The sequence below is a fragment of the Triturus cristatus genome, chromosome 7, assembly GCF_964204655.1.
Source record: "Triturus cristatus chromosome 7, aTriCri1.1, whole genome shotgun sequence".
In the NCBI taxonomy this organism is placed as follows: domain Eukaryota; kingdom Metazoa; phylum Chordata; class Amphibia; order Caudata; family Salamandridae; genus Triturus; species Triturus cristatus.
Window position 1 is genome coordinate 1,256,046,507 of NC_140590.1, and position 27,153 is coordinate 1,256,073,659.

The window sequence follows — 27,153 nt, forward strand, 5'->3', positions numbered from 1 at the left end:
TTGTTCTGATTCTTGCTCCTCCTCTCCCTCTGATTCAATTCTGTCTGCTTCTCGTCTTTCTTTATGTATTCGTTCTACTTCCTTGCGGATCTTTCGATACATGGCGATTATACACGCCTGTCTATCATGTTTCTCGTCTGATATGTTCTGACCCCATTTGGCAAGTTTTTGCATGGTATCATGATCTGCCTCAGGCCTGTCTTGGTTCCTGATCACGCAGTTTATGAAAAAACGTAGTAGTTGTCTTTGTACATCCACTTTCTGGTATTCCATAGCTTCGTTAATACTTTCTGGGCCTCGCCCTGTTTGGACAAAGTGATATATATTGTCTAGGTGTTCAACCATTCCTGGTATCGTCATTAAATACAATGTAGCTCGTCGTATACGTAGTGATGATAGTAGCAATCTGTCCTGTTTACCTGGCACTAGATCGTATCTACAATCCACTAGATGTTCTTTAAACATGTCGGATGTCGCTAGTTGGGGTGTACGTTGGAGTGCTAAATCTCTAAGGGTCTGTTTATTTCGCGGCGGGGTGGCAAACATGTCTGTCGTACCTCCTGTAGCACCATCTGAGGTGCTGGGCAAGAAAGGATTTGTTGGACGTAAAATAGAAATTGTAGATGCGGGAAAAACGGTAGAAACGGACGGACCTGTGGGAATGGGCGTAGGAGTTTGTTGTTGCGGGGATACAGACGGATGATCTTGGCGTTGAGCACCATCGGTGGGCGGTGCGTGTGGCGGAGCATTAGCATATTCAGGAGCTACATCATCTAAATAGGAAGAAAGGAAAATATCCTTTGCTGTTTTGGGATGTGCTTTTATCGGGAGCAATGGGGATGTCAGGTTTTTCGGTATTTCCGGGGTGGCCTGAGGTAACCCTTCGGCCAGAAGAGGATACATACCATTCATAAGAGTGTTTCGTTGTCTGTCTACTTGTTCTGCTTTTACTCGGGTACCTTCCTCAATTAATAAATTTTCTCGGGTTTTATTCGAATTCTCCCTACCTTTCTCTTCTTGTCTGAGCGCTTTTTCTGTACGTCTATATGATTCTTTACGCGATAATTCAATGGCATCTTTCTGTGACTGTCTGGCTTTCTTTTTCCATAATTCTTCTTCTACTCTCATGATGCAATCTGCATCCCAGGTCCCCGCTGCGGGCCACCTCTGACTTTCTGGCAACTCTTTGGTGTAGTCCACCCATAAATCAAGAAATAATACGGCATCTAGGCCATGCTTATGATACATAAAGTATCCTGGAGTGTCCCTAGGTGGAATGGGAACAGCTTCTTCGAGTACCCCTTTTCTGGTTTTGATCTGTCTTAGTTTTGAAAAGAGCGGCATTTTTAGACCTTATTACTTGAACACACTTAATACAATAAACACAATAATGAACAATCATTCACACCACAATATGTAGAACGTATTAAAACATTTAACATTTAACAGTTTTAACGAACGATGATAACTAATAGAAAACTAGTTACTTGACATAATACTGACACTAGATAATACTAAATTATATGCAAGACATACTAGATATACTGCTAAACAGTACAGATACACTGCTAAAACAGTGCAGACCGGATTTGTGTACCCAAACCCGTCTTGACCGGCACAACCTATGTGCATGTTTAAATGCCTCCCCGGCAATGGTACTCACCGGGTAGCGCGGAACGGAAGGCCTCGGAACTGAACTGAAACTGGACCGGACTGGACTCGACTTGACTGGACTCGGGACTTCGGAACCTGGTGGGCCTCTGTATACCTCGGATCTTGCTCTCTCAGCTAGGCTCTGGTCGGGATACTTCGCACTTCTCACCGCCTCGTCTGGGTGTTGATCGCAGCCTCAGTCGCCCCTGCTTGGCCGGAGGGAGATACAGGAAATCCTGCGGGTACGCGTTTTTGTCCGTTCAGCTGTGGCAGGAGACCGGGCCTGCAACGCACCTCCGGCGCGTGAGATGAGAAAGTGTCCCTGTTCGGGCGCCAATTTATGTGGTAAATATTTCATTACCGGTACTATTTTTTATGCGGTAAAGTCTAGTAAGAATAACTCAGTAAATATAAGAGGCAGAATCCGTGGTATTAGAGGTTCTAAAAGGCTTTATTCCTCTACAAAGGAAATACAGTTCGAACTGTAGGCTTCAAATTCCATCACCACGAAGGTTCAGGAAGGGAAGGCAATACATTATTGACAAGTAATGATATTTATATGAAAAGTATTACATTAAGACAGATGCAAGAGGCGTAACAGCTGATAATACAGATATGATACACATACGTAATGAAAAATAGGCGTAAACATAGGCGTAACTAAATACGTCATTAAACATGATGTCACAAGTGGGTGGATCCATAAGAGAATCCTGTAATGTCAGCAGAAAATACTTGGCAGAGATGCGCGCGCAGCCGCATGACGTGTGAGTGACGTGCAACTAGAGGGTGAAGGGGACTTGACATTTAGCTCTACATGTGGAGACAGAAGTCTGAGGGGTCATGTCAACCTAATCCCAAATCATATCTAATATCTTATGTTTAAAGAACTGTATTATCCAAAAGGAAAGGTCTCTAGGACGGAATCTATTCTATACTGACTGTTAGTGCGTGTATAAGCGTCTAAATGTCTACATGAGATGCGAGGGGGCAGGAATCTTCCATGGTAACAGGGGCTATGAATTACTTGCATGAGGACAGTGAGGCCTGGCCCTTTGCACGGTAGCTGGAAGAATGTTTACCTAAACTACTAGACAGGAATGCATCGGATGAGGAGCGGAGCAGATAATCTTGAAGGTGAAATACAGTTTTTGGCAGGCAACAGGCTGGATCAGGCACCGTTAGCCGCGCAGGGAGTAGGACAAAGTTCATGGATACAGATGCAGGCTCGGACTGGAGCTTTCAGAGGCAGAAGGCAGGAAAAGGCTTGATGGCAGAATTCAGGGCCTATTCGCCTGAATCTGTAAAATGTGGAAGGTGAACCACATAAAGTCGGTGGCCTTTCATACTTAGGAATGGAATATCTGACCCATTCATGGCGGATCTGAAAGAGGACATGTTGACGGTGGACGCACATGTATTTGCGTCTTCATAACTGGAACTGGAGGGAACATACATGTACTTATAGCATGCACATGGAGCCGTTGGGGTCTACGATAGGGGACATAACTGATCTCAAAATTCATATTTCCTCACCAGGGTTCCTGAATATAAGGATATTTAACCAGTCATTTCAGTTACTGCTTGTACTACACCTGAACACACTACCTATTGGTCTAAGGGAACCAAGTTGTGATGTGACAATCCTATTGTATGAACCTCCCTCGTGAACCTATATGTAAGTGACAAAGTACACACGCTTGCATTATTAGAGAGATTACCCGCTAGGCTAAAAAGTGTTAATCTATACTTTGTATCTGTTTTATTTCCTACTACAGGTTATCACGTTCCCTTGACCATTCACACCACAGAACCCACTCGAGCCTTCTTGGTGGCTCATTCCGGTCTTCCCATTTCTCTGATATTGCGTATCTCTTTAGCTGTTACCTCAGCTGGGGTGCGTGGTCTCTGGGGAAAGGGGAGATATCATCTTCGCTCCCGTGGATTCTGGCCTGCTCTGTTCTGAGACTCTCGCAGTCCCCACAGGTCAGAGGTCTCTCTACCACGCCAGGATCTTCGCAATCTCTCATAATGGGTAACACATGCATAAAGTAGACTCTCAGAAATGGAATACTCATCTAAAGACCTCACCCAGGAAATCACAGAACTGCGGACCACCCTCAAGGATGTGGCATGGAGGGTGGATGATGGCAAGAACAGAGCAAGACAGAACAATCTGCACTTCGTGGGCTTTCCGGAGGAAGTCGAGGGCTCTAATGTGGGGGCCTTCTTGGATCAATGGCTATGAAACTCCCTCCCTCAGACGCAATTCTCCTCGTGCTTTGTTATTGAAAGAGCCCACAGAGCCTTGAATGCAAACCCCTCAGTGGGGGCATCACCGATCCGCATCATTTCCCGATTTCGGAACTATCAAGATCGAGACATGATCCTGAAAGAGGTCCGCAATGCCCAATCCAAAATCATGGTGTTCCCAGGCTACTCTAGGGAAGTGCAAAAACAAAGGAGAACCTTTGACTCTGTAACGCCCTGAACGTCTCAGGATCGTTTAACAGACACGATAATGAGGACGCAACCACTTGTGAAGGGTTAGTTATTTTAATGAAGGCAAAAATAATACAAAGAAGAAACAAAAGTTATAGTCACTGGAATCCTCCAGGCTAAGTACGTTACCAGCCCACAGCACGGATGGTCCTAACCGTCCTCTGCATATACGCCGATCCCGGCGTATGCCAACAGAGGGCAGAAATGAAATGGCCGACAATGCCAATCGGTAGGCTGTGAGGGGCACGAAGAGTGTTGGGGAGAATCGAGGAGTCAGGGAAACACCCAGCCGGGGTCTCTACCTGAAGGGAGCAGCCGCTCAACCTCTTCCTCAGACCGCACCGGGACGCGGAGTCACCTCCTGGTGATGCGTCACCGATACCCCAATCAAAAGCAAGAAGACTGAACCGAGAGCAGCCGCTCGATCAATCCTGTGGACTTCCGAGTCTGTAACGCGGCAAACACCTCCTGGTGTGCGTTACAGCTGGCAGTCCCTGTATCTCTGGTCGGGCTGGGAGTTACGACTCCAACCAGCAAAAGCGCCACTGCGCTTTGACTCAGCCGAGTCAAAAAGCGAAGCTCAATGGTTGACCGGTAGAGCTTCCGGGTCCTTCACAGGTGACGATGGGGCAAGACACGGCCCAGGGAGTAACGACTCGACCTACCTCCGTTCTTGCCTTACTGGAGCACCACTCCGGAACACTGCTCTTCACGAAGCAGGTACGTCGGTGTAAACACAATATCCGACAGCGTTGTACCTCCCGGTTCCTCCCTTTATAGGGCGTGTTTTCCTTGAGTTATGTAACAGCTCTCCTGTTTACATAAGGGCGTGTTTTCCTTGAGTTATGTAACAGCTCTCCTGTTTACATAAGGGCGTGTTTTCCTTGAGTTATGTAACAGCTCTCCTGTTTACATAACCTCTCAACCGCTAAGCATCCTGGGAGATGTAGTCCGTTTTCGCTGGTTACCGTTTCCCTCCCTTCGCATGACAGGAATTCTTGACAGTACATCCTCCCTCTCAGCGGCTCCCCACGGGTCCAGCGCTGGCAGGAAAACGCCGATGGAACAAGGAGACCAAGCGCGGAGCATGAACCCCTTCAGCCGGTTCCCATGATTGCTCCTCCGGGCCATAGCCCTTCCACGCAACCAGGTACCACAGCTTCCCCCCGCGCCATTTGGACGCCCGTATGCCCGACACTTCATACTCCACCTCCGACTCCACGCATACCGGCCTAGGTGTCCCAGACGGCTTGGAGGGTGCTGGTTTGAGCAATGAAACATGAAAGACAGGGTGTATCCGCAATGACTGGGGCAAGCACACCTTCACGTTCACGGGACCCATACACTTGGTAATTCGATAGGGGCCCATGTACTTGGGATGGAACACACTGTTCTTTCGAAACCTCATGTTTCTTGTGGATATCCAGACGTAGTCTCCAGTGCGGTACAGTGGCCCGGGCCTTCTCTTCCTGTCTGCCGCAGCCTTGTATCTTCTCTTGGCCTCTATTAGGACAGCCCTTGAGCGCATCAACGTGTCTTTTATGTGTGCCACCCTGTCCGCTGTGGCGGGAATCCTGTCCTCTCTGAACGGATGTAGAAATGGCAAGAACCTGGGATGTTGGCCATAGTTGCTATAGAACGGAGATGACTGTGTGGAGCTGTGAGTGGCGTTGTTATAGGCTATCTCTGCAACCCATAGCAAGTCGACCCATTCTTCCCTGCCCCGGTCCACAAAACATCGCAGATACTGTTTGAGCGTTTGGTTCAGGCGCTCGGTTTGGCCGTCCGTTTGAGGGTGGTAGCTGGTGGACAGGGCGGTCTTAACATGCAGCGCAGTGCACCAAGTCTTCCAGAATTGCGCAGTAAACTGCGACCCCCGGTCCGACACGATCACCCCAGGTAATCCATGCAGTCGTACCACATTCTTTAGGAGTAGTGACGCCAATTCCCCGGCCGTAGGGACTCTCTTGCAGGGGATGAAGTGCCCCATTTTCGTCAAGTAATCCACCACCACCAGTATTGCCGTCATCCCCTGGTCTACCGGTAGGCCCACCACGAAGTCCAGTGATATGCTATCCCATGGTCTATCCGGGGTCGGAAGTGGATGTAAGAGCCCTTGGGTTCGGCCATGGTCGGCCTTCATGGTAGCACACGTAGGACACTCCTGTCCCCACCTCCTGACATCCACTCTCATGGTTGGCCACCAGAAATGCCGTCCCATGCTAGCCACCGTTTTTTCAAAGCCCAAATGACCTGCGCATGGAGAGTCATGGCACCAGATGAATGCTTGTTTCCTTAGCCTAGGCGTGGGTATCAATAGGCACCTGCCCCTCAGGGGTATCCCGTCCTTCAGCTGCCATTCTCTGTGACTGAGGAGCCACCTCCGCCATGCGAATGACCTGATCCCTCTCTTTATTCCCCTCAGGAAAGTATCCGGTTGGATAACCCCCAATACCATCCTCGGGGAAATGATGGAACGCTCGGTCGCAGGCAATGGTTCCTTAACTGCAGATTGACGGGACAGGAGGTCCGCCTTCCGGTTTTCCGTCCCCGGCCGATATGTGATGCGGAAGTTGAACCCCGCAAAGAAGATCATCCACCGCAGCTGCCTGGGAGAAAGGTGTCTTGTGGCCGTCATGAACTGTAGGTTCCGATGGTCCGTGTACACCGATACCACATGTCTTGCCCCTATCAACCAATGCCTCCATTCGGTGAAGGCGTCCTTGATTGCGAGAAGCTCCTTCTCCGCAATATGGTAGTTGCGTTCGGCGTCGTTGAGTTTGCGGGACATGTACGCAACGGGATGAAGCACCCCTGTGTCGTGGTTGCGTTGGGACAAGATAGCCCCCAGCGCCACATCCGATGCGTCCGCTTCCACCACGTAGGGGAGATCCGGATCGGGGTGAGCCAACACCGGCGCCTTACCAAAGGCGCTTTTCAGGGCCTCAAAGGCTTTGTTCGCTTCAGGGGACCAGACAAACTCCTTGGACTTCCTCAGTAGCTGTGTGATTGGGGCCACCAATCCTGAAAATCCATCTATAAACTGCCTGTAAAAGTTGGCGAAGCCAATGAAACTTTGGACGTCCTTCACGCTTTGGGGCACCGGCCATTCTTTCACCGCCTTGATCTTTCGTTCTGCCATCTCCTGTCCCTCTGGACTCAGCATCACTCCGAGGAATTCCACGGATGTGACGTGGAAGTCACACTTGCTGAGTTTACAAAACAGCATGTTTTCCCTCAGCTTTTGGAGCACAGCTTTGACGTGGTGTACGTTCTCCTCCACACTGGACGAATAGATGAGGATGTCGTCGATATATACGACCACGTAGATATCCAACTCCTCTCTGAATACCTCATTCAAAAAGTACTGAAAGGCTGCCGGGGCGTTGCACAGACCGAACGGCATGACGAGGTACTCAAAAAGGCCGAACCTGGTCTTAAAGGCGGTCTTCCACTCGTCTCCGTCCCTCATGCGCACCAGATGGTATGCCCCTTTCAAATCCAACTTGGTGTAGATACGAGCTTTCTTGACCTGTTCCAGAAGTACACTGATGAGAGGCAAGGGGTACCGATTTTTTATGGTTATCGCATTCAATGCCCTAAAGTCCACACAGGCTCTCAGCTCCCCATTAGCCTTCGGGATGAAGAAGAGTGGCGAGGCGGCTGGAGACTTGGACGGGCGGATGAATCCTAGCTTGAGGAGTTTATCCAGGTACCCCCGGAGATGCACGTTTTCAGGCTCCGTCAGGGCATACAGCCTGCCGCTGGGAACGCTGGCCCCTGGCACCAGGTCGATCTGGCAGTCAAACTGTCTATGTGGTGGTAGCACTTCCGCCTTCACCTCATCAAATACATCCTCAAAACTGTGATAAGCCTGGGGGAGAGCCACATCTTTTTCTGCCGCTGTAGCCACCGTCTGACTCCCGCTCTCATCTGCGTCAAGGGATTCCGTTCTTATTCCACAATGCAGGATGCAATACGGTGACGTCATTTCGATGCAATGTGTTGGCCAATCCACAGAGGGGTTGTGTTTCTGTAGCCACGGCAATCCCAATATGACGCCATATTGGGGCGCTCGGATGATGTTAAAATCGATTTGTTCCAAATGGTTCCTCCCATATCTCATCGGAAGGACCCCCGTGTGCTGCCCGATGGGCCCCGTCACCAATCGCCTTCCGTCTACAGCATAGACGTCTTCGGGTACAGCTTTGGGAAGAAGCACTAGCCCTAGCCTGCATGCCTCGTTGTGGTCCATAAACATGCCAGTGGCCCCTGAATCCACCATGGCCACAACGGGTATCCACTGGTCATGCACTCCCACGTGCACCGTGAGAAACAGGTGTCGTTGTCCCTTAGTGACCGAGTTGGAAAGTGAAGGGATGGATGAGTGACTCCGAGATGCCCCTTCTTTGGTCTGGGAGTCCTCTAGTTTTCCGCCGGTATGTCCACCACGGCTGTTACCGACCGGTTGGCCCGATAACGTGACGTCTTCGGTTTGGCAGGGCATTCACGTACGTAGTGGCCTTTTTTGCCACAATATAGGCACAATCCTTGTTTACGGCGTGACTCTTTCTCCGTGGCTGTGAGGCTCGCTCGTATTGCGCCGATGTCCATGGGTTCTCCCTTGGATGCGGTGGAAGTTTCAGGACTTCCCACCGTCACATAGGATGGAAAGGATTTTCCTTTTCTCCCATGATCCCCCTTTCTTTCACTTAGCCTATGTTCCAGCCGTAATACCAGGTTGATAAGGCCCTCACATGTCTTGGGTTGAGGGTCAATATGAGCCACGGCGTCCTTGAGCTCATCGCACAGCCCTTGATGGAAGAGCGCCGTCTGTTTAGCAACAGGCCACTTGGTTTCCGCAACCAGCCTTCGGAACGCGTTGAGATACTGCACCAGGTCGTTGGATCCCTGTCTCAACTCAAGCATTTCACGGTCCGCCGTGTACGAGTCAGCCCTTCTGTCGAATACCTTCAGGAATTACTCGCGAAAAGCACCCCAATCACATAAGATGGGGTCGTCCCTGCTCACCAGAGGTACGGCCCATTGTGCCGCGTTTCCAGCCAAATAGGAAATAAGGAAAGCCACACGAGCCTGACTCGTGGGGAACGCCTTTGGTTTGCACGATAAATGTAGCGCCACTTGTGTGAGGAATACCTGCACTGTGTTAGGATCCCCACTGTACCTCTCTGGTGTTGCCAAGGGGATGGCTACCGGCATTTCCACTACTACCGCAGGGGTCTGGTTCGTGAGGGAGGTGCTGGGCGTGAGCGGGTCCAATTGGATAGCATCCAGTCTGGCTTTTACATCGGCTGTTTCTTGTCTAGAGGCAGCCACTTCAAGTTGCACGGTCGCTAAAGCAGCCAGCACATCATCAAGTGTTGCCATGTCTGTTATCGACCGGGAGACAGTTAGTGTTATTAAGGTCGGATATTTTGTAACGCCCTGAACGTCTCAGGATCGTTTAACAGACACGATAATGAGGACGCAACCACTTGTGAAGGGTTAGTTATTTTAATGAAGGCAAAAATAATACAAAGAAGAAACAAAAGTTATAGTCACTGGAATCCTCCAGGCTAAGTACGTTACCAGCCCACAGCACGGATGGTCCTAACCGTCCTCTGCATATACGCCGATCCCGGCGTATGCCAACAGAGGGCAGAAATGAAATGGCCGACAATGCCAATCGGTAGGCTGTGAGGGGCACGAAGAGTGTTGGGGAGAATCGAGGAGTCAGGGAAACACCCAGCCGGGGTCTCTACCTGAAGGGAGCAGCCGCTCAACCTCTTCCTCAGACCGCACCGGGACGCGGAGTCACCTCCTGGTGATGCGTCACCGATACCCCAATCAAAAGCAAGAAGACTGAACCGAGAGCAGCCGCTCGATCGATCCTGTGGACTTCCGAGTCTGTAACACGGCAAACACCTCCTGGTGTGCGTTACAGCTGGCAGTCCCTGTATCTCTGGTCGGGCTGGGAGTTACGACTCCAACCAGCAAAAGCGCCACTGCGCTTTGACTCAGCCGAGTCAAAAAGCGAAGCTCAATGGTTGACCGGTAGAGCTTCCGGGTCCTTCACAGGTGACGATGGGGCAAGACACAACCCAGGGAGTAACGACTCGACCTACCTCCGTTCTTGCCTTACTGGAGCACCACTCCGGAACACTGCTCTTCACGAAGCAGGTACGTCGGTGTAAACACAATATCCGACAGCGTTGTACCTCCCGGTTCCTCCCTTTATAGGGCGTGTTTTCCTTGAGTTATGTAACAGCTCTCCTGTTTACATAAGGGCGTGTTTTCCTTGAGTTATGTAACAGCTCTCCTGTTTACATAAGGGCGTGTTTTCCTTGAGTTATGTAACAGCTCTCCTGTTTACATAACCTCTCAACCGCTAAGCATCCTGGGAGATGTAGTCCGTTTTCGCTGGTTACCGTTTTCCTCCCTTCGCATGACAGGAATTCTTGACAGACTCAAATAAGCAGAAACTGAGAGCCCTGAACAAATAGTATATGTTGCTGTTCGTGGCCAAACCCAAGGTCATCTTTGAGGGCAAGACGATCTCTTTTCAGACCCCAAAAGAGAAATGGGCCTGACTGGAAAAGCGCCCAATCTGGCGCAGAGATAAGGACAATCAAGGGACACCATTGAGGTTATCCCGAGAAGGGGCAAGTCCCAAAACCCAGGGGTTAGAGAGAGACCACAGTGGAGGTGCTGAGACTAAAAGAAGAGTGAAGACCCCTATCCCACAAAAAAGGTGATCCTCGAGATCCAGGCTCTCAACTGACATGGAGGCAACCAAAGAAAAATAAATGGGACAAGCCACAAAACTATACCACTTTGGACCAATAGGATTATGAATGCTCAATGCACACTGGTGAAAATCATCCGCTAATGGAAGTAATCTCTAATCTGGAGACAGTGCCCACAACCGCAGCAGCGGCTACTCCGCTAAGGCGGAGGAGCGTTGCCCCACAGGAAAAATAAAATTATAATAACACCATGTTATTGTCATTTTTTTCTGCAGAAAACTCTGAAGGTGTGGGGCGGGGCTGTCCACAGAGGGGGGGGGGGGTGGATTGGTGAGCACTTTCTAAGTGTGCATGGCGGTTTGGATGGCCCTCTTGGGCCGTCCAAACAGTCATGCACACTTTACATGTTCTCCAACGGCTCTATTGCACAGCCTGGGTGGAGAACATGCAGACAGAGACATTTTAATGCATGGGCAAAGTGGGCTCTGGCCCAGGGCCCCAGCCTTTCAGGGGGCCCCCTGACAAAGTCAGCTCCGTTCTCCAGAGTTTTGCCCTAATGACCTTGAATATTTCTTAAACAGATTGTTTTAAATACTGTTTTCCTTTAATCTATTTTTATGTACCTGATGTGTAAGTCTAGTACAGGCATTTTGCAGAGAAATGTTGTTTTTGTGTTTCATGCAATATACATAAAAAAAGTTTCTTTTACATCAAAAAAAGGCCTAACATATTAGAAATGGGAGGGCGTCACAGAGAATATTTGCAGTAATGTTGGTGAGCTAATGCTGTGTTACAATGTTGAAAATACACATAACCATCCCTGAATATTAAATGTAAATGCATTTAGGTCCTTATTTCTGAGAAGTGATGCATCGCTGTGTGAAAGCAGGGATGCATCACTTCTTAGTGCGCCCACCTTGCGACATGATGGATGCGTAATATTTACTGTATGACGCATCATGTCGCAAGGAGTTACAGATACGTCAGTATTTCTGATGTATTTGTAGGCGCAAAAGAGATGCATTGCTGGGATGTGTCTGAAAATAGACGCAACTCCAGCAATGTGTCCTTTCAGATGGGGCAAGCCCCATGTGAAAGGTCCTGCATTAGTCTTACGCCTGCTGTGAGGCAGGTGTAAGATATTGATGCCATGGCGTCCTAGAATTGGCGCACTGAGTTCTCCTAGATTTCAATGCGCCACTTCTACGAGGCTTTTTGCGGGGGAACACCCAACCTGCATACATTATACCTGGCACAGGTATAATGTGGTGCTGGGGTTTACAAAGTGACGCATCTACCTAGATGCGTCACTTTGTAAATAGGGCGCAACATGGCACATTTTTAGGTCTCGCCTGAGCCAGCGCAAGCGCTGCTCTGGCGAGACATTTAGCAGCTGCTACAAAAGTGCTACCTTGCCGGCCACCAGCTTGCTATTACGCACACAAGCACGCGCAACGTGCACAGCACTTTTTCCCGTCGCGCGTGCGCACCACACTCGTCACCACTCGCGTTTTTTAAAATTTCATTTTTGCAAGCACAGAGCGCGTCATCGCGATCACTTTCGCTTTTACCGTGATCGCGATGACTTTCACGGCCGCGCGACGTTACTTTTACAGCCGCGCGGCCAATGCTTGTTTACCTTTGACGCCTTCTGCAGAGAATACATAGACTCTGATTTAACTTTATCCTTGTGATCGTTTCTTAATAGTTAAGTTCATCCTGATTGCTGGCACCTTCCTTTTACTCTTCTCACTGTTTACAGTTTTCAAGCCGTTCCCCAAGCGGCTGTGGAGGAGGAGGTAACATCTCCATTGGCTCAGCTCCAGCCACTCACAAACTCTAGTAATGGCAGTGGACCAGGCAAACTTTTATCTTCAAAACTGTTTTCGCTGACATGACAGGAGCAGTTTCAGCAATAACTGAGTGCCGGCTGGTCCACTATACCATTGCAGCAAGATGGACCCGGCACTTTTTTAAAATTTTCCATTGTCAAACTCTCAAAGCGGAGGATTGTCTTTGGAAAATGAAAAATCATTGTCACTGGTGCTAAGAGATAAAATACAGCGCATAGGGAACATTGCTGTATTTTTTACTACCCTGTACATTTGCTGTGTTTGGCGCTCCAGACAGGAAGTACAAAGGCAGACATACCACCCCACTTTCAGTTTCCACACAGTCTGAGATACACATTTTCATGGATTTACCAATGTTGTAAATATATTTTTTGTGGGTGCTCTATGTTGTTTCTGAAGACGTCACTGAATGGTGGCATACAAATGGTATACAAAGAGGAAAATAAATATTTCTTTCATGAACAAAAGAAAAAACAACAAGCATTGGTATAGCCAATAGGTCTCGCCTTTGGGACCTTATAAGTGCTTAGCCATGCAACAGTTGATGTTGTTGCACCAAGGATATTGTGCTGCATACCTAAATATCCCAAAAGCGAGACATATTGGCTATGCCAATGCTTGTTTACGCTGCCGGTGCTTCACAAAAAGTGACACACCGTCGGCATAAAAGTGAAGCAAGGCCTCATAAATAAGGCCCTTAGAATTTGGACGAGTGTTCCTATGCACTGTCAGGGACCGAATGAAATGAAATAGTGTATTTAATAAAGTGCGCAGCTACTCAGACTAGAGTGTCCTGGCGCGTGACCGTGGGTGGAAAACGTTCGTAAAAGACCCATCAGTTATTAAAAGGCAGATTTAAAGTTCTTCCTGAAAGTGAGTAGGTCTGTGGTTAGTCTCAGAGACTCAGGGAGTCTATTCCACAGTTTTGCACCTAGAAAGCTGAGGGATCTGCCTCCAGTGCGGGCACAGCATATTTTAGGCACGATGGCCAGGTTGGCATTGGAAGATCCTAGGGTTTCTATATGTTGTATAGCGATTAACCCGCTTATTTAGGTAGCCGGCTCCTAAGCCGTGGAAAGCTTCGAAGAAGATGGTCATTGCTTTGAAGTCGATCTGTTCTTTTATGTGGAGCCAGTGTAGAGACTTAAGAATAGGGGTCATACTAGATCTAGGTTTAGGTCTCAGGATGGCTCTGGCCGCCACGTTTTGTACCACTTGTAGGCGCTGGATAAGGGATTTGGGAAGACCGAGGTACAAGCTGTTGACATAGTCAAGCTTTGATGTCACCAGAGACTGCATCACGATCTTTCTGCTCTCAAGCAGTAACAGTGGCAGGAATTTGTTTTGCATCCAGAGTATGCCAAAGCAAGTGCCAGTTAGATTTTGGATTTGAAAGCGCATGGAGAGTGTCTGGTCTATGACAATTCCTAAGGTTTTGACTTTCTCCTTTTTCCCGGGCGGGGGCGGCAGATCTTTTGGCCACCAAGAGCTCCAGTCACGCGTTTCTGGATTACCAAAGAAAACAACTTCCGTTTTGTCAGGATTTAACTTCAGCTGATTGATCTTAAGCCAGTTAAAAACCTTTGTAAAGCAAGACCTAATCATTGCCCCGTCAAAGTTGGTTTCTTTTTCACATGAAAAAATCAGCTGAGTGTCATCAGCATAGGAAATTATTTTGGCGCCCTCTTCCCCTATCAGAAATGCAAGGGGGGGATAGATATATATTAAAAAGAGTAGGACTGAGAATGGAGCCCTGAGGGACACCTACATTCATGGCTGGAACTGGGGATGAGAAAGGGGGGAGCCAGATTTCCTAAGATCTATTTGCCAAGAAGGATGACATCCATGTTAAGGCTGTCCCACCCCAGGCTGATGTTAGCGAGTCTCTCCAGGAGCCTCTCATGTGGGAACGTATCGAAGGCCACTGACAGATCAAGCAGTATCAGAACAGCCTTGCCTCCCTGGTCCAGCTTACCCTTGAGAAATTCAGTCTCTTCCAGTAGAGCGGACTCTGTACTGTAGTTAGCCCTAAAACCGGATTGGGACTCATGAAGGAGCTGCCCATCTTCAATGTGTTTTTGGAGGGCCTTGTTTACATGCTTCTCTAATACTTTGGAGAGGGCCGTAAGACAGGAGATTGGCCTGTAGTTGGCAGGCTTTGCCAGTTTGGCTTTAGCCTTTTTTATCAGTGGAAGAATCTTGGCATTCTTCCATAATTTCAGCATGCTGCCTGAGGAGAGGGAAGCATGAAAGAGCTGGTTTACTGTGGGTTTATGGTGGGAGCTAATAGGTTCAGGATATTCGCTGGACATGGGTCGGTAGGAGAGCCAAACTTAATGCTTTGGAGAAGGGTCGGTGACTCTTCAAGCTGAAACTCAAGGAAAGTTAGTAAAGATGGAGGATCCAAGAGGTGAAATTTGCTATTAGAACTAAGGTAGAAGATCAGTTCTTCCTCTGAGATGTTAGTAAAGGCTTGTTGGGTCACAGAGATCTTTTTGTGGAAGAATTGAGCTATTTGCTTAGACCATTCTTCCGTGCATGGCCCTTCCTTTGTGCTGGCTTTCGGGGCGGTAAAGGATTTAACTATGCTAAAGATTTCCTTACTCTTATTTAGGCATTTTCTATCTTGGTTTGAAAGAAGTTTTTCTTGGCTGCCTTCATGAGAATGTAATGAGCTTTTAAGGTGTCTTTATACAGCTTCCTATCCTCAGGTAGATAGAATTTACGCCATTTCCGTTCCGTTTTTCTACAATTTCTTTTGCTAGATCTGAGGGAATCGTTAAAGCATGGAGCTGGTGGGGCCAACCTCTTTGAGTAGCGGGAAACAACCGGTACAGCTGCACCAATGTTGGTTCAGAGCCATGAATCTATTGAGAGGGTGTCCAAGTCGGGGCAGCCAGACAGCTCCGGTGAGGAACGACCGAGGGCATCTGCTAACATCGGGATGGATATTTTATGGAACGTTTTGTAATTAGGGACCCTCTGCCCTGCGTTAGCCCGAGGGGCTGTGTCAGAGTTGGGAATTATGAATTTTAATAGGAGGTGGTCAGACCAGGTAATGGGAAGAGGTAGGCTTACTGATATGTCAAAGTTGTGAAAGATTTGGTCTAGGGTATGGTCCTTCTCCTGAGTGGCCGAAAAATAGATGAAAACATGTTGCAGGTCTGCTGCGTCTCCATCAAGGAAATTGTTTGAGGGTATTTTCCATTGTCCATATGTATATTGAAATCTCCCAGAATAAGGCAGTTATTGTACTTTAAGTCCAGGGAGGTGGTGGCTGTATTAAGTGTGGTACTAAAATTTCCATTTGCACCAGGAGGTCTGTAAATCAGAAAACTAGCTATGCTATGATGGGGGAATAAGGTACAGCGGAAGCCTAAGGACTCTGCGCCCTCGAAGTTTTCCATCGGGATGGGAGAGCAGTCTAGTTCTTGATTGTAAATTATTATGACACAGCCCCCCCTTCCCACTCCGTCGGTCCCTCCTAAGGATTTTATAATTCATAGTGATTGCCAAGGTGATAGTAGGGTTGGAGGCTTCAGACAGCCATGTCTCAGTAAGAAATGAAACATCAGGCTGTTCGTCTAAAAGTAGGTCATAAATGTGTGGTTCATGCTTTTGCATAGAGTGACAATTTAAAAGGGTGGCCTTTAAGTCCTCTGTTTTCTTATTGTTTTTACGCTTAGTGTTGCGTGGGAGGTTCTTGGGTGCGAGTTTCCTGTGCTGGAGGAGAGACCAGTTGCACTTATTGCATCGAAAGTCTTCCTCCAAGCTCGGATCAGCAGCTGTACACTGACATAATGGTAGCCGCCTAAGGCTAAGCAGTATTTCCCTATTGTAATATAGTGGAAGAAGCTCACGGGACACTGACGGGAGCAGACAGGCTTGCCTTTGGCGCGCCAGAAGCGCAGCCGCTGGTCGCGTCCGTTTGCATCGGGAATATATAGGCTAATGCCTATGATGCAAACTGGATCGCTAACGCAGCTGAGGAAGCGGAAACTAAGTGGCTGATAGTAGCCCCAGCCCTCCACACAATTGGTGTATCAGCCGCGGCGGACCAGGACTGGAGGAAAAGTGAGATGCGAATCGAAGCAGCTAAGGAGGTGTAGGCAAACAGAATAAAGTAAAGTGCAAATGCGCATAGGTAGGAGAAATCGTTAATTCTCAGACTCCACGAACTGTTGGTGCGGTAGCTACTTGACCCTTTCCCCAAAGTGGCTGGACTCTTGGCAGTTGTTTCTTTTGTGTGACGACTGCTCTTTCCCCCCTCTCTTCTCCCCTGCCCCTGATCTCCCTCTTGCCCCCTCTCCCTTGTCCTCCCTAGCAATATCGGATGCGAATGTCACCTAGCACCAAGATATAATAAGGCTTCATCACAATAGCTGTTTTGTTGTTTTGAGTTCGGTTTCAAGGGGTGGATTGGAGTGGGTGGGTTAAAATGGGTATCAGACATAATAACCTTCAGGCATTCACCACATACGTTCATTACCCAATGGAAATAAACTTGACTCATCCTGGGGTTTGAATATGGATACTATGTAAAGTTTGAACATACGCAATCATCAACATCAGATTATGCACTGTCACAGCTATACCTCGGACATCACTTCTTATCTAATTAGTAATTACCACCTGTTTAAATATGCAATTATCCATATAATGTTTTATCTGAAATGCCTAATAAAATTTGTGTTAAAAAAATGGTAGGAGAAATTGTTAAAAAGTACAGAGTAATTCAGCCACACGTATACTATTTAAAAAGTATTAAAAACGTAGTAGCAGGGCAGGAAACACTAAATCCTACCGCAGTCAGCTGCGCACGTCCGTTTACATCGGGAATATATAGGCTAATGCCTATGATGTGAACTGGATCGCTAACGCAGCTGAGGAAGCGGAAACGGCGTGGAAAACAGGAGCACAAATTGGACCATAAATTCAAAGCTGTTCTGAACAGGGGCCCCCAAAATATTTTTGGCCCAGGGCCCCCAAAATCCTTAAGATGTCCCTGCATGCAGAGGCTCCCACTGCCTGTCTGTACGCCAACCACGGCACTCAGACCTATCACATCGCTGCTATCATGCTGGTGACAGCAGCATCGTGATTGGCTAGGGGAATCTGCTTCCTGCGTTGAGTGAAGAGGACGGAGAAAAGGGGCGTCCGGCAGGTAAATTAATTTTTCTTTTTGCTTACCCCACCCTCTCCTCCCCCTCCACCCCACCACTACTGCCCAGTAGCAACCGCTACTGCTTTTATTGAGAAATCCTCAGGCAGCAGGTGAGGGTTGCAGACCTCGAAGCACAAGTGTGTGGATCTCTGTAATGTCCCTTATATGGCGGCCTCCCTGCTGAGATGTGAACATTGAGTGATGTACAGGAAGCAAAATGTGTTGCTGCAGATGGAGCACATGTGGATCACTTGTATTTTTTACCAAAAAAAAGTGCATCTGCTGTCTGGACATTGCGCTAGTCCTCGGCAATGCTATGGTCCATTCTATCTACCAAAGTGGCAGATTTCATTCTGCCCAGATGGCCTTATTGTAGAATTTACTCCTCAAATCCAATTGAATAGTAAAGGGCCATCTGATCAAACACTTAACAATTATTCATAATCAATATTTTGATCAATTACATTTTCTAGATAGAAAATAGCCATAACTAAACCTAAACTAAAAAAGCCTTCCTGTCAGTTGACTACCCAGGGAATTATCGTCCCAGTTCCCTACTCCCACACCTAGCTAAATTAATGGACAAACTTGCTTTGGGCAAACCTCAGAGCTATTTTGAAAGAAATAACTTGCTCATGTTTTAGACCTGACCACAGTCCTAGGTTGTGGTAACCTCAGTAGTTGATGAAATCCACAGGCTGGTAGATTGCTGATAAGATGTTGCGCTAATTTCTCTCCACACCATTTGACACAATAGATTGTTGTGTTCTTCTTACATGAGCTAAATTGTTTGGACGTCAAGATATTATGTTTAAATATATTGAGTATTTCCTGATTGATAATCATCAAACAGTTGTGTTGCATCCAGCTCAATCCTCACCCAATTGCTTCAACTGGGGAGTGTCTCAAGGCTCTATATCTCTATATTGTGACCGCTCCTGTTCAATACATATATAGCTCTTTAGCCTGCATACTGAAAAAATGGGCGTCTAATTTTATTTGCACACTGATGATGCACAATTAACTTCACAATCTTGTAACCCAATTCACCCTGACATCGAAGTTCAGGAAATCCCTCATTTTGTCTGGAATTGGAAGGCTATTAATTTTCTAAATTGAGCCCTGCAAAGACTGAAGTCCTAATTGCCAAGAATTATATCAAAAATGGGTCTATTCTCGTTGGCCTCCCATCATGGGCTTTTTATCATCCTCAGTGAACATTGTAAAAATCTTTGTGTCGTTATAGACTTATCCCAGATAACCATTGTAACAGGCTTTTGTTTTCCGCATCCGAAACTTGTTTAAAGAGGCTGTTACCTTTTATTCCTTCTGGTCACCACAAACAAGTGGTCACCCTATAAATTCACATATGCCTGGAATACGTGAATGCCTTTTATTTAGCTCTTCCAAAAAATTGACTTCAATTAATCCATAACATGACAACAGTGGCGGTTGGTAGGGAACAGGGATTGGGGGCGGTGTGTGAGGAGATTTAGAAAATAAAAAAGAAACTTACCTGCCAGTAGCAGGTTACCATCCGCCGCCTCTCCTCCGTCCCAGGAAGCACCCAGGCTCCCAGACTCTCCCGGCCAATCACGACGCTTCCTTACAGGAGCGTTGTGATTGGTCTGAGCACTGTGGTTCGGCACTCAGAGAGGGAGTGGGAGCATGGGCATGTTCTCCACCCAGGCTGTGCATTACAGTGGGTGGAGAGCATGGAAAGAGCGCATGACAGTTTAGCCGGCCCAAGACGGCTGGCCAAACAGTCATGCACATTTTAGAGTGTGTTCACCACTCCTCCCCCTGGCCCCTGCTCTGGCCAGCCCAGCCCAGCCCCTCCCCTCCCCGCACCTAAGCAGGAACGGAAAAATAAAATGATAATAATGTTCTGTTATTATCATTTTATTTTTCCCTGCACTGCTCTTATAGCAGTGGGGCAACGCTCCCCCGCCTTAGCGGAGGAGCTGCCTCTGCATGACAGATGCCTCATTGCCAAGTGTACAATGAAAGATCATATCACTCTAATCCTCCGCCAGCTCCCCTGGCTGCCAGTGGCGCAGAGAATGTAAGTCTCCGACATCCTTGCATAAGTTGGCACATGGTCAGGTCTCGCCGTTCCAGCTAAGCAAATTCAAGATTCACATTCGCGCCCAAGGGGTTCATTTCTTCTGAATGTCCCAAAAGTACATTCATCGTCCTGTGGTGAAAGAGCCTTTTTGTGTGCAACTGCCAAAGAGTAGAATGCTCTTCCACTCTGTCTGTGGTCTGAAACATCTCTGGCCAAGTTTAAAAAAGATTTGAATACCTTCCTACTCAATGCTGCTCATAATAATCTGCCTCAACCCCTCCTTCCTTTTCTCTTTTTTTGTTGGTTTGCATCTTCTCGTTGCCTAGAAACTACGGTGTGTGTGGTCTTATTAAATACCCTTTGACATAACATAACCCTTTCAGGAAATCATAGATAAGCTGGTTATTTCCTTACTAAGCAACATCATCTTTTAGTAGCTTTTTCTCGAGTGGAAAGAAAACCTTTGGAAACCCATCTGAAATATTAATTAGTACCAAACTGATACTTGGGTGCAATTGTGAGGCCCTTTCCAGTGCTGAGAAATGCTTTGAACTGGAAGAGGTTCTTCGATTGAAAGGGGACAACTTCAACGCAGCCCAGTGCTGTTGCATGAGGACAAATCCCTTCTAGGGAAGAACACATGTGCCTGTCCTAGTGCTGTATTCCTGATTGGTAGGAGGATGCTGAGGGCCACTCACAATATACCTCACAGCAGGGGTCTATGATCTGGGTTTGGGGCGGCTGTGTAGACACATCCATACTTTTAAATGTTTTTGCAGAGTTTTCTAAAGCCCCAGGACTGCACTGTGAAGCAGGAAGCTGCAGTGACGTGTGTTTTGCAGATGCCCTTGACAAATTCTCTGTAGCGACAATGTTGCTATTATGCCCACAAAACAATGTGTCTAGGCAGAAAATACTATTTTGGTGCCCGCGTTGGCACTAGCCTTGACCTCCATGCTGCAAAACAAGACTCTTTGATTTGTATCTTTCCTTGTTTAAAAAAAAAAAAGCTATTTTCTACCAGAAATGTTACCATATTTGTAAATATGGCTTTTGGGAGCAGGTTGCAGCTCTATCACCGCGTCAGAAAGGACACATTATCTGCCCTGCACTGTTTTATGTCGTGTCGAAGGGGCTTTTTTTTTAATTTCAAATACTTTTATTAGGTTTTCCATAATAAAACAAATTAAAACATACATCATACAATATACAAAACTGCACTCTTGGTTCAATGCTACACCTGGGCAAAGCATAACATTTAGAAATATTACAGAAGAATCTTTATTCCAAGCAATATATGAACAGAATATATGAATATAGAGCAAAAAATAGAATATTGTGCACTTACAGATGAAAATAATAAGATTATAGAAAATAACCATAAAAAGAAAGAAAGAAGGAAAGAGAGAGAATAACAAAAGAAGAAAAAGAGAAAGAGACATAATTCAAATAATAAAGAGAGAAAATCAATGATGAATAAGCAACAGGATTTATATAAACAAATGAAAGGCCTACTGCTACAACTGTATATTATGACCAGGTACATCAACCAATAATAATGCATCTTTCAGAAAAACTTGTACTGTGGATGAAAGGATAGCTAAAAAGAACCTTTTCGAAATATTACCCATCAAATAATCATGGTGGTTTATGTGTGGTAAAATAAATATCTAAAGAATTCCACATAAATCTGGTCGAGGATTTCCATGGAGAATTCTGTAAAGCGATATTATCTGCACCCCTGAGATGAATAACCCAGTTCATCCACCCTTTATATGAGGTCTTTTGTGTATCTTTCCAATTATTTAGTACCATTTTTACCGCTGTGGTGAATAAGAGGTCTAATATAGCTTTGTCTGCATCACTACATGTATCAGTTGCCGGAAAACCCGTTGTTAAAGTGGAAAATTCTCTTTTAAACTCACATTTAATGGTAAGCGAAGCGATGCAAAGCTTTGGGCTACTTTGCTCCAAACACGCCTTTGCAAAATATTAGCTTAGAACTCCTTAGAGCGATTTTACATATGGTATGGGACTGCACCTCTATTGGGAGCTACCGGGCCAAAGTCACTAAACAATTAGCCTAGATTACAGGGCATGGAAATCTAGGCCAGCACTGGACTGGGGAAGCAACATCAGCCCTGCCAAAAAAGCTCGAGCCAGCCACGCTTCCTTTCTGTCCTCATTCTATCTGTCCCTCTTCCCATGCATTCTCTTTCACATTTTCTCTTGTCTCTCTTCTCCCTCTCTGATATCTCGCCCTCTCCTATACTGTCCCTTCTTCTTCCTCTCTTTTGAAGGCACTTTATGCCTCCAATTGATCTCAGGCATCTGGGGAAAGTCACAGAGGCACCAGCAGCGGCCCTGGGCTTTCAAAACTGGCCTCTCAGGGCTCCAGCCCACCAGGGAAATGGCCGGTGGAATTAAGGCCAGTCTGGCCTTGATCTAGGTCGCTGGGTGAGCTGGCCCTCTGGCCCTTTAAGCGAACTGGAAAGCGTAGGGCAGGAGTCCAATTTCTTGAAACAGCCCTGCTGTTAGCGAAGTGGGCCATCGTAATGAGATGGAAGGCTAAGGATCTCCACTGACCCTCGTACGGCTTTGTCCCACCTTTAAAAGAGTGCAAGCCGGGAGCAATGATCTCCACAGAGAAGAAAAGAGGGGACCCTATAGCTGTTGAATGGGGTGGTGTGCTGTTCACACTGAGGAATGCTGTAAAGGAGGATTCTAAGCCAACCTGCTGTCCTGAACTAACACTTGATAGATTATTGAAGTTAGACCACTTGCCTTACAAATGTATGGGTCCTGTTTCTAACACCTGGATTGTTTTACATCAGTAAGTGAAATATAACGGGCTGTGCATTCAACTATGTAAAAGACTACTACTGTCATTTGGTATTGTGTACAAACGCACTTGACACTGAGACAATGCAATGGAACTCACCTTGCCTCATGACATATTGGGTCACATGTACAACCTGTTTTAGTGGTCGTAAACGTAGAATTGGGCTGTTTGTGACCACTAATGAGCCTTTCCATATGTACTAACCCTATTTTGCGAGTCTGTAACCTATTACTGACTTGCAAATAGGGTTTGCGAGTCGATATTAGGAAGGGGGGTGTTAAGGGCATCCCTTCCTAACAGCGAGTTGCAGGGGGTGTGTGAATGTTTTGACACGGTCGCAAAACATTCAGATTTAACCAACTCCATAAAGGAGGTGGTTACCCATTCGCAAACGGGACGGGGGCCCATAGGGTCCCCTTTGTGAATGTGGGTGCCAACATTTTTTAAAGAGCAGGCAATGGGCCCACAGACCACTGCTTACTTTTCATTTTTCTTTTTTAAATGCATAAAACAGGCTGCATTTTCTTTTTAAAAGGCTTTATTTAAAAGCAATCACAGACATGGTGGTCTGCTGTCCCCAGCAGGCCATCGTGCTTGCGATTACAGGCCATTCCCAATGGGTCGCAAATTGCGACTTGCCTCATGAATATTGATGAGGCAGGTTAATTACGACCCCATTGGGAATCGCTAAATGTGTCTGAGACACATTGGTACTTCCTAATGGTGAGTCGCAAAAAGTCGCAAATAGAAACTAGCAAATTGCTTCAGTCATACATGTGGCCCACTATCCCTCTTATGTAATTCCTCATCTGTTTTTGTAAGCTTCCCCTTTCATTTATTGTATTAAGAACATCTTGCAAGAAGCTTCATCTGCACCTGTAGCTTAAAATCCTCCTCTCAAATGGCCCTCTCCTTCCTTTTCATCCACTGCATGCCTCTTTTCTCTGTGCACAACCTTCTCTAAGTCAAATGCATGTGTGCCTTCACCTCTATTCATGTATTTCCTCCTATAACTCATTTCAAATCTCACAACTGCTTTTATTTGGAAGGTGATATCTCTGCAACGGAACACTATCTAATCTCCTCCAGCACATCTATTAACCCCAACAAATATCTGCATGCACTTTCATATCCCTCTTCTCCAATAATGATCACATCTTTTTTTTTTGTTGCAGATTTATATAGCGCGAACTCGACCTGAAGGAATTGGAGCGCTTTACACGAGCACCGTATTTACATTACACATTCAGGCACGGGGAGATTAAGTCATTTGCCCAGAATCACAGGATGTGGACGTGACCCCGAGGCTCAAACCCTGGTTTCCAGCACCAAAGTCGGCAGTCTAGCTGACAGACATCCTCTCCCTTACTCTCTTACTCCTATTACTTTAAACTACCACTAACATTCTGGTGTGAATGCATGGAATGGTTTGCTTGAGCACACAAGACTATTCCCAGTAACCAATAATAACCAATAATACTGCATTAACCGCTAACCTTGGGCTCCAGAGCAGCGTATTCCCTGGTGTAAAGCACTTCAACACCCCATCAGGGGTAGTAAGCGCTATATTAATGCAAATACAATCTCTTTCTTAAATAGTATTGTGCTTTTAGTTTCTGCAATGCTAGCTTAATCCTCACAGGCAATGATTAGAAATTGAAGACGCAGATATACTCAGATGCTTTACTGCCAAAGGGCCCAAGGAGTTAAGCCCACACTGCTTACATGTTAGTACAACTAGCAGGTTGTGTTTGAATCCCGCCATAATCAATTCAGGTTTTCAGCCTTTCGAAGTTGATAAACAAATTTGCAGTAAACTTGGTAATGAGAGTACCTATTTTTTACAGTGTATTTAAGTACTAAAGATCGCAGCATGTAGCACCTTTGGAAAAACAAATTATTATTCAGGAACACTGTCAGATAAAAACTGTTTTGACACAATTCTACAAAAATAAATACCATCCTCCAGGTGTGATTGAGTTTGCTCTGTGTTTGTTCCAGGCCATCTAAATTAAGATGTCATGTTACTTTCTGTCTTCTAGCCTCAGAGAAGTATGTCAATCCTATATGGAAATCCTTCACCTCAAGTAGTAAACTCTCTACAAGTTAATGTTTATTTTCACTGAAAAACATACTTTTCAATTTAATTGTGAAAATATACTTGAGGTATGTGAATTCTTCTACCACTTGCCACTGTTAAAAATTAACTTACATAACACACAATCCATAACGATTAACAAAAAATAAAAATGTTGCCAGCTACATAACCAAAATATTAAAAGTTCATTGGGGCAAGATTATCACACTGACATTGAGATTGTAGCCCTCAAAGCACTAAGATGATCATGAGGACATTAGACCATTGTTTTAGCTGTGTGCAGGACACTTGTGCTGTTCACATAATAAGGGACTGAAAGACAGGCTGCTCAAGGCATCAGGCCTATCCACTTCATACATCATAGTCTCCTGCTCCTACGCCCTTCTGTGCTTTATCGTATCTGATTGGAAAATATCAGGATATCTGGGGCCTGATTTGGATCTTGGTGGACGGGTTACTCCGTCACAACGGTGACAGATATCCCGTCCACCAAAATATAAATCCCATTGTATCTATGGGATTTATATTTTGCCGAACGGGATATCCATCACCATTGTCACTCACTCACTCAACAATAGCTTTATTCGGTTAATAATTAAAACCATCAAAGCATACACCAAATTTCATTTGCAAATAGTTACATATAAAAATAATTAACAAAGGAATTTCAAACAATACACAGTGCACAAATATACATGAGAATATGTTTAAACAGATAATTGGCGAATGTGGACATTAAAAAGTAAGACAGGCCAAAATTTATAAAACTATTTCATGATTTCAAAAGAAAAAGACCATTGTGACAGAGTAACCCGTCCACCAAGATCCAAATCAAACCCAAGGTGTCCTTTAGCAGATGGATCTGTGTCATGGAACAGATAGCCCCAAGTCAGCACAATCCCACAGAAAACAGACTGACTGGCCACCCTGTACTATTGTGCGTAGCTTAACCTATGCTCAAAAATGTTCTCACAACGGAATGTTTAGCAACCCACTGCCAGATTCTTTAAACATGCCTATTTCAAGGTGGAATACTCTGATAAAACCGTTTCCATTGATTTAAGGTTGAAAAGAATGATTGCAAGTAAAATAAAGTGCTGCAATAGTACCGCAAATTTACCGTTTTTGTGCCACAAAATGTGCTAATCTATGCCACAATATGCTGGGAGGGCTGCTTTAAATATATTCTGTGAAGTTATTACTCAGTTGCTAAGCAACAGGATGAGACTGTTGCAATAAACACTTTTGAATATAAAGTGTCTTTTCTATGTGCAGAACTTATGTGGGATATTGTAAAGAAGTAAATTGGGTTTGAATTCACCCTGTTACCCTGTCCTTTTTAAGGGACTTTTAGTAAACCAGAAAGCAAGGACACCACACCAACAAGTATGTTGAGAGGGTTGTGTGGGTCCACAACAACCTGGACTTTCATGCTCGGGTGTTAGCTCTCCGAACCAAATTCAGGCACCCGTGTGTGGGGAAGCCAACCCTTGTTGAACTAAATCAGAGCCTTAGTTTACGCAACAGATCAATTGTGGAGTTTTTTATTGCAATTGTTAAATAGTTCCAACTTGGCCCAAAAGCATTAGAGTGCTCAACATAAGCACTTTACACAAGGTCAGGTTTTTTTTAGGCACTGGAAGATTACGTATTTTGCCCACAATCACAGGATGTTGAGTCAGAGTCAGGACTAGAATTTGGTTCCCCAGATCCAAAGTCGGCCACTCTAGCCGATAGACCAAATCTTCTTTAAACATAAACTTATCTAGTAACAGTAGAAAAGTGGACATGTTCAAACCTCAGAACCAATTTAAGCACAGAGGATTATATAACTAAATGTCTCCTGATTAGAGCATAGCAAGGTCAAAATATAGTGCTATAGAGCACAAGTGTACATTGGTGGGTTAACTTGTTTATCTTTAAACGGAATGATATGCACACAGTTCAGGAGTGGACAATGTTTATTTACGGACACCTACAGATCTACATTTTAAGGCGATAATGATACGTTTGCATGTCTTTATATGTGAAAGTGCTATTACTTGTTAGGTAAAGTAGAGGAACTGTATTTCAGTATTGGTAGTTCATAAATACATTTTATATATCACATATATACATATTAAACAGCTTATACAGTGGTGTTATATGGTAGCTAAAATAAAAGAGAGCTCAGTTCGATTTAGCCTCAGCATGCTGAAAAAGAGAGATCCCCCTTCTCTTGTATTTG